This window comes from Cebus imitator, unplaced genomic scaffold (genome assembly GCF_001604975.1).
Source record: "Cebus imitator isolate Cc_AM_T3 unplaced genomic scaffold, Cebus_imitator-1.0 Scaffold42, whole genome shotgun sequence".
Taxonomy (NCBI): domain Eukaryota; kingdom Metazoa; phylum Chordata; class Mammalia; order Primates; family Cebidae; genus Cebus; species Cebus imitator.
The window spans coordinates 11,570,790-11,579,247 of record NW_016107357.1 but is presented as its reverse complement, the minus strand read 5'-3'; the positions used below and the strand labels follow the sequence as shown (position 1 = coordinate 11,579,247).

Here is an 8,458-nt window from a genome sequence, read left to right as displayed (position 1 = left end):
ACCATGTTGGCCAGGCTGGTCTCAAACTCCTGGCCTTATGTGATCTGCCTGCCTCTCAAAGTACTGGGATTACAGGCATGAGCCCCTGCACCCAGCCTAGCAGTCTTGAACTTCTGTAAAGAAACACTCTACACTGGGCACTATCCTGGCTGACATTCTCCGCATAGTCCTGGACTTCACAGTTTTCCAGACAGTAGCACAGGTGGAAAAAAAATGTCACTCTGGAGCTGACCCCTGCTAGTCCGTAGAGCAGGACTCTGATAATTACGGGGCAGGGGGGAGTGGACTGTGCGGTCTCTATTACACATAATGCTCTTCCCCCACCTTCTTGCTAGAAGAAGATTCTGATCCTCCTTCCCCAGGGAGAGCTCCCTCCCCTCCCACCTCCTGAGAGAATAACCATGTGGAGGGTAGTTCCAGGGAGAGCTCCTGTCTCCAAGTGTGTTGAGAGCCCATGGAGGGCTTTGAAGGGGATGTGAGTACCTGTGCTGAGGGGCGTGTCTCTACCTTTCTCACTTGTGCTCTCTAGGATGCTGGGGGAAATGTGTAGGAAGCTGATGTCCACACCTCGATTTTTCTGATACAAATATTGAGGCAGGTGTCAAAAGTCAACATTCTAAAGGAAGGGGTGGAGCACAGAAACAGAAACCTCTTATTCCTACCAATCAATGCTGCACACATCTAGAGATTACCAGGAGCCCCTTATCCATCTCTTTCAACAGCGTTAAGTTGTGGTATGGAAGCTGAGGACGGAACAGTCAACTCACGGGGCTCCAAAGAATTGCAGGGCCGGCAGCAGGTGTTAGCCGGGAGGTGAGGAGGAGCTGCTGGGGCACCGTGATTTATCCGTCCTCGGGAAGATGTATGGATGAGTTCATGCTGCAAAACAACTTGAGTTGATTGGAGATTAGTACAAGATAAATTCATGCTAACTTACCTGCATTCAAAATACATCCTGAGTGGGAAGGAAGGGTTGTCATGGCAGAGTACACTCAGGGGCCTCCACCCCATGCCGAGGGGCTGTTATTTCCTTTTCTGAGGACAATTATTTCCTCACACAATGTTTTTGGCTGTTCCATCGAAATAAGTGCATACATGGAATCTGTCAAGCATGTGGACTTCATCCATCATGTGTGATGTGGCAGGGGAGAAAAATGAAGAGATTCATTGGTCTGGATAATTTCCAAAGGCCCCCTTCTGATCTGCAATTGAGGAGGTTGTGGCTGCCTGCCTTGGGGAGTGCTGGAGAGAGGAGCAGGGGTTTCCCACTCAGTCTCACTTACACAGACAGGTTTAAAGCCAAAACAAAGGGAAGCCCTCCTTCATCTCTCACACACACATTGCTTCTGAAAGTCACCCACAAGCTGCCTAAAATGGCTTTCTGGCAGTGAGGAGGAAAGAACACTAAAATGGGGGTTGAAATGGTCAGGGATACCAAGACACAGGCCTGGGCTGTACCAGAGACAGTGCAGTCCATTGTCTATGGAGCGAGTCGGCTAAGCTGCGTCTTATTGGCACTTCATGTAAGATTAACGTCAGTTGTCCACACTGCTAGTGGGTGCTGACACCCTGCCTCCAACCGTTAAAGAAACCAATGACTAAATTCTTGGGCTTACAGGGCAGCAGACAGGAAACAACTTGCTGAAAAGCTGAAACGGAAACTGTGCCCCAAAGAGTAAGAAACCGGGAGCTTACAGAAATTCTCGTGTTTGCAGGATAGTAGATAAGAAAAAAACTAACTTGCTGGCCGGGCGCGGTGGCTCACGCCTGTAATCCCAGCACTTTGGGAGGCCGAGGTGGGTGGATCACGAGGTCAAGAGATCGAGACCATCCTGGTCAACATGGTGAAACCCCGTCTCTACTAAAAATAAAAAAAAAAAAAAAAAATTAGCCGGGCATGGTGGCGCGTGCCTGTAATCCCAGCTACTCAGGAGGCTGAGGCAGGAGAATTGCCTGAACCCAGGAGGCGGAGTTTGCGGTGAGCCGAGATCGCGCCATTGCACTCCAGCCTGGGTAACAAGAGCGAAACTCCGTCTCAAAAAAAAAAAAAAAAACTAACTTGCTGAAACACTGAAACTCCCTCTGCTTGTGAGATCAAGAAAGGCCAGCTGAACTCAGTTGGAACCAAGGTGGCCAACTGGAGGTTTTGCAAAACGAGGTTGCTGATGTCAGAGCCCGAATTTCCACTGCATGTTCCATTCTAACTCCCTCTGAATTTGCACGTGGGACCCATGAGGTAACAGGGAGACGTTACTGCGCATGCCCAAGACTTTTCAGCCCTCCCCTTTCCTTCCACCAATCCCTGTCTAATCCCAGAATCTGCCCCCTGAACCTTTTCTAATAAAATACTGCCTTGAAGTCAGCCTGGGGAAACAGATTTGAGCTTGACTCTTGCCTCCTTGTGAGTTGACTTTTGACATAAAGCTTTTGTTTTCTTAAAACCCTGGTGTCATAGTACTGGCTTCCAGCACATTGGGCAGCGAGTTCCTTTTGCTGGAAAACAGTGCTGATGGATGATGGGGAAGCCAGACCCCCCAAGCTATACCTTGGTGCTCTGCTAACTTGACCAAGGTCTGACTCCAAAGTCAGTGGGCAATTCGAGATTCTTCTCTTAGTGCCACTTGTAGGATGTCACATTAAACTTTAGCCTAATGCTGAAGGAATGTGGGAATTTGCCCAATAGTAATGATGAGCCCAGTGGGCTGTGAGAAATCCTATGTTCCTCCTGCCGGATTACCCTCTGCCCACACATTCCCACCCTGTGCCTTGCACATCCAGTGGCTGCCAGTGTATCCCACCTAATCCATCACCTTCCTTCAATCCTGAACAGGCTTCTGGACTGGCCTCCATCACTAAACCAACAGGAATCCTCCGCTATGAACCAGCAAGGTCCCGCATTGTTGTTGCTATGGTGACAGTTGCCCGTGAGTACATTAAGAGAAAAATAGCCACGTTTTAGCAGGTGCACAGTCCTAGCACAACACACTGGTACTGGCTCATAAAGTTTTCTAGTTTTCCCTAAGACTTTTAAAATTAGGAACCAATGTGTAACAGTTCAGAACACAATTTCCCTAGCAACCAGAGAAATGCCAGTCCCTCCTGTAAGGGAGGTTAAAAATAACATTGCATGTGCCCCTGTAACCAACTGGAATCTCCAAATTCCCTTCTGTAACAGCCCTCTGGTCACAGCAGATGTCCAACTCCCCAAATCTCATCTATCATCAAGGTAGCCTTTCCAAGTCACGAATGTAATTCACCTTCACAGAATTACTCAGGTATCCTCTCTGCCTGCAGAAAAAAAAAAAAAAAAAAAAAAAAATTGTCAGCTTGGTCTGTATAAGCAAGGGCTGGCCTCCTTTCCTACCCCTTTCCCACACAGCACCCATGTTCTAGGCATAAGCATTCCCTCAAAACTCTTTAACCAGACTATATGCCTGCCTTCCTTCTTTCATTCTTTCTCTTCCTTCCTTTTCTTTTTCCTTCTTTCCTTCCTTATTCTTTCCTTTCTTCCTCCTTCCCTCTCTCCTTTTTTCCCTTCTTTCCTTTCCTCCTTTCCTTCCTCCCTCTCTCCCTTTTCCCTTCCTTCCTCCCTTTCTTACTTTCAACATGATTAGCATACAAAAACATAAAAAGATCTTAAGGGATCAGTTCAATGCGTTCTGACAATTGTGTATGCAAGGAAAAACCACAGAACATTTCCACCACTCTAGAAAGTTCTCTCATTCACCTTTTCAGTCCATTTACCACCCTTCGACCCAAAGGCAATGTTTTCTGACATCAATTGCCATAGTTTAGTTTTGTCTGATTTTGAACTTCATAAATGGAATCAAACAGAATGTATTCATTTGTTTATTCTAGTGTGTGACTATGCCACAATTTAAAAATCTATTCTACTGTTGACGAACATTTGGTCTGTTTCCAATTTGGGATTATCATCAATAAGGCTCTTATGAATATTTTTGTGCTAGTCTTTTTTGTTTTTATATCTCTTGGGCAAATACCTAGGAGTGGAATTGCTAGGGCACAAGGAAGTTGTCTGGTTAAATTTACTAGAAACCACTACACAGTTCCCCAAAGCGGTTATGCCTTTCGACTTTTCTATCATCATCTATAAGAATTCCCGTTGTTCCACATCCTGACTAAAATTTAGTATTGTCTTTTTTTTTTTTTTTTTTTTTAGCCTCTAGTGTGTGAATAGTAGAATCTCATGGTGGCTTTAATTTGCATTTTCTTGATAACTAATAATGGGAGCATATTTTCTTGTGTTTGTTGTCCATTACACATATTCTTTTGTGAAGTACCTGCTCAAGTCTTTTGTTCATCTAAAAATTGAATTATCTTTTTATTATTTTATTAATAACATATTCCCAATATAAACTTTTTTTCACATATGTGCTCTACAAATAGTTTTCCCTGTTTGTGGTTTCTATATTAATTTTCTTAATGGCATATTTGAATAGGCAGAAAGTTTTAATTGTAGTGAAGTCCAATTTACCAGTTATTTTTCTTTTATGGTTAGTCCTTTCTGTATCTTGTCTCAAGCATCTATGATTAACTCAAATTTGCGAAGAATCTTTCATAGAAAGATTTCATGGAAGGCATTTTATGATCATCTGTAGACACTAAGAACCCAAATACATATGACATCCCCTTCTCAAAAGTCAATTGCAATGAATGTAGGTAGCAAATAGAAAATATCAATAATTAGAGGAGGCATCACCTGAGTACTTAATTGTCTCTCAGATCCTCCTTTTTCTTCTCCTGGCTATCAACTGAGGGCTCCTCCAGTATGAACCTTGCCTTGCACCTCTGTGCCTTAGAACCCCAAGGGCATCAGTTCTAGTCAATGAGTGAACACATCAGTCATCCAGCCAATCAGTTGACAGACTTTCTAACCCCCCACCGCCCGCAGCACACAATGCTGCCTATGTGGACACAGAGTTTCTAGAGGAGGGAAGAAGATATGGTCCCTCAAAGCACAAGGATTGAGAGGTCCCTATTTCTGCATAGCCTCCTTGAATGCAGAGAGAAATCCATTCTTGCACATTCAGGAAGAGTGCCAGCTGGGCAGTCTTGTAGCTCACTCTCCCAACCCTGAAAGACCAAGGTGAGGAAACAAACTCTCCCTAAGCCAAACAGGCAGGGAGCAAGCTCTCTTCTAGCCAAATAGTCAATGTAGTCTGACCTGGACACCTCTTTCTACTGATTCATAGATGCAAGCAGTTCTTGTCTCTCTGATATCCAAATCTCATGATTCTACATTTCTCTCCTTTTTATTTCATGGGTATCCATTTAAAAATGTTTAAGGCTCACAGCAGCTGTATTAGTCCCTTTTGACACTACTATAAAGATTTACCCGAGACTGAGTAATTTATGAGGAAAGGTTTAATTGGCTCACAGTTCCAAAGGCTTAACAAGAAGCATGACTGGGAGGCCTCAGGAAACTTACAATCATGATGGAAGGCGAAGGAGAAACAAGCACATCTCACTGTGGAGGAGCAGGAGAGACAGAGAGGACAGGAGGGAAGTGCCACACCGTTTAAACAACCAGATCTCATGAGAACTCTATCATGAGACAGCACTAGGGAATGGTGCTAAACCATTAGAAACCACCCCCATGATCCAATCACCTCCTGCCAGGCCCCACCTCCAACACATGGGGATTACAATTCGACATGAGATTTGGTTAGGGACACAGAGCCAAACTGTGTCAGCAGCATTACTCACAATATCCAAAAGCTAGAATCAACCCGGATGTCTATCTACAGAAGAATAAATGAACTGAGATTTCTCCAAATTATAAAATATTATTCACTTTAAAAAGAAAGGAAATTTTGGCACATGTTATGATATGGATTTATTGAGGATATTATGCTAAACGAAATAAGCCAGACACAAAGGGACAAATATTATATGGTCCTAGTTATCTGAGACAAGTGGAATTCAAATTCATAGAGTAGACAAGTAGCCTCAAATTCATAGAAGTGGAAAGTAAAATAGTGGTTGCCAGGGACTATGGGAAGAGGGCATTGGGAGCTATTGTTTCATTAGTAGAGTTTCAATTCAAGATAATTAAAAAGGTCTGAAGATAGATGGTGGTGATGATTGCACAACAATGTCAATGTACTTAATACCACCTAACTGTACAATTAAAATACTCAGTATGGTCAGTTTTATGTTATGTATACTTAATCACAATTTTTTCAGTTAAAATATTACAAGGGAAAGACAGAGCAGATGAGATCAATAGGCATTAATGTGTTTGCTTATTGAAAACAAGGCTGATTGCACTGCAGAAGGTCATCTAATTGGCTGATCCACACCAGCCTCTGCAAGGATGTGAAATGATTAGCCAGGCAGACAAGGTGGAGGGAACCTCTGCTCTGACCATTGGCCCCACTGCCACCCACTAGGACAATCTGGTCTTGGAAGTGTAGATGGAGCCTAGAGCATTCACAACTTGTTTATTAAATCCATATAAAACTGGATGGGTGGATGGATGATAGAACTTTCTGGAAAGACCAAGGATTATTGAGGAAGTATGGTAGTTTTCCAGTAAGAGAGGTGGTAGAAGACCTCAGATATTGACAGCTCATCCCTAAATAGTCCACTGGACACAAACATCATGGTACTTGCTAGAGGAAACCCAGGGAATGATCTGACTCAGTGCTCTCATTAGACAGATGAGGCAACTTTGATCAGAGAGGTTAAGTGATTTTCCTAAGGCTACACACATCAGATGACCCATGACCTCCTTTCTACTCTTCAGCAAACTAACCCACATTCTGAGGGGGACTCGTCCACTCTGAAATCTTTGTCATAGAGGACAGATGCCACAAATCATTACAGAACACCTGCAGTTGCCACAGTTTACCTTTCCCTTCCAGCATCTTTCAAAGTTCCAGTTTGTTCTGGACATGCAAGTTTTTTTTCTGCCCTTGCCTGAGTAAGCCTCAGCCCTGGAAAATCAATTCCATTGTGTGTCGTCTGTGGCCCTCTCCTGAGTGGTTGGTCTCTGCTGGAAAATATCTCAGGACCATGCGTACCAGATCCATTGCAAAGTGCATCCTCGGGGAGGCCCACAGGGCTGCTCCGTGCTCTCTGTATTTGTTCTCAGCCATTCTTTCTCAGTTCCCTCTCAATGACAGCTCTGAATGTCCCCCTCACCTTAAGCTCCCTGGTGAGTTTTCACCTTACTATTTGTCACTGACTTCATCCAGAAAGTTGAGGCCAGTGATTCTAAATTTCTTCTATGCTGCCCATATCCTGACTGACAAGCTTATGTCCGTCCCTGTCCACCCTCTCTCCTCCCCCCAGGTCAGAGCACTATGGTCCTTCCTCCTGCCCTAGACCAGTGGGCTGCTCCTGAGTTCCAGATCCTTTTTTCCAACAACTACTAGGTTCTCCACCCATTAATAATCCCCTCTCTCCATCTTCAGCCACCTCTTAACTAAGTCCTTCCTCTCAAATTAAAGCCTTCTTCAAAGATGTACCCAGTTGATCCTTCAAATTCTCACCTCTCATCACTGATTCCTTGGCTGCCTCTATCACTTGACAAGAACTGCACTGGCCAGAGCCACACACGGTCCAATCCAGTGGGTGTGCTTAGGTGTGTTTAGTCTTTGCACTGCCTTTTCTCTGCAGCATTTGACTCTGCTGACCGCTGGCGTCTTATGGAAATCCTCTCCTTCTCTCCCTTTACTTCTCTAACTATTCCTTGTTGGTTTCTTTCACGGCTTTCCCTTCCTCCACCTGCCTTTCAAACATTGGTCTGTAGAGAGAAATGGCTTGGCTCAGTTTTCCTTTGCCCTGAGCAATTGCACCCTCCCTTTTCATCTCCACCCCTCATCTCTTACACTGGAATCTAGCCTCTGACCTCTACATAATACAATCCAAACTCTGTCATTAAGCATATAAAGAGTTTGATAAATCTTCGATTTTGGTTATATTAAATCAATTGTTTAGCATACTATTTAATAATAGTGTAAAAGGCCACATTGTTTTAAAGGGTAAAATCGTAACTCTCATACCAATATAAAATGAACACGTATCAAAGAGTTTATTTTGCTCACTATTTAATCTGAGAAACAGTAACATGTTACAACCAATTAAAGGAAAACCTCAAGAGCAGACACATGCAGATGCAATCAGCAATGTTAATATAAACTTGTCCAATAGATGCAAACCTGGCTTCTTTTGTGGTGAGGAAAAGAAATTAATTGTACTTCCGTTGGACAGAATTAATTTTCACGCCTGTGGTCAAGAGTCATTTGTATTGACAACTAGGCCAGCTGGTGTATGCCTGTAGTCCCAGCTATTCATGAGGCTAAGAAGGAAAGACTGCTTGAGCCCAGGAGTGCAAGTCCAGCCTGGGCAGCATAGCAAGATCCCATCTCAGAAAACAAAGGAATCCAGCTAGCTACCTAGTGTGAACTAGCTCAAGATGATCAAAGTTAAA

At 43.8% G+C, this 8,458-nt stretch overlaps 1 long non-coding RNA gene across 2 annotated transcripts in view; it reads right to left on the bottom strand.

Annotated features, from left to right (window-relative positions):
* Nucleotides 1-8,458, bottom strand: part of LOC108302781 — a 47,243-nt gene that overhangs the window by 3,305 nt on the left and 35,480 nt on the right. For both annotated transcript variants that reach the window (XR_005199809.1, XR_001824514.2), the window contains exon 3: nt 2,799-3,288. This is a non-coding gene — a long non-coding RNA (uncharacterized LOC108302781). The remainder of the gene's footprint in view (nt 1-2,798; nt 3,289-8,458) is intronic.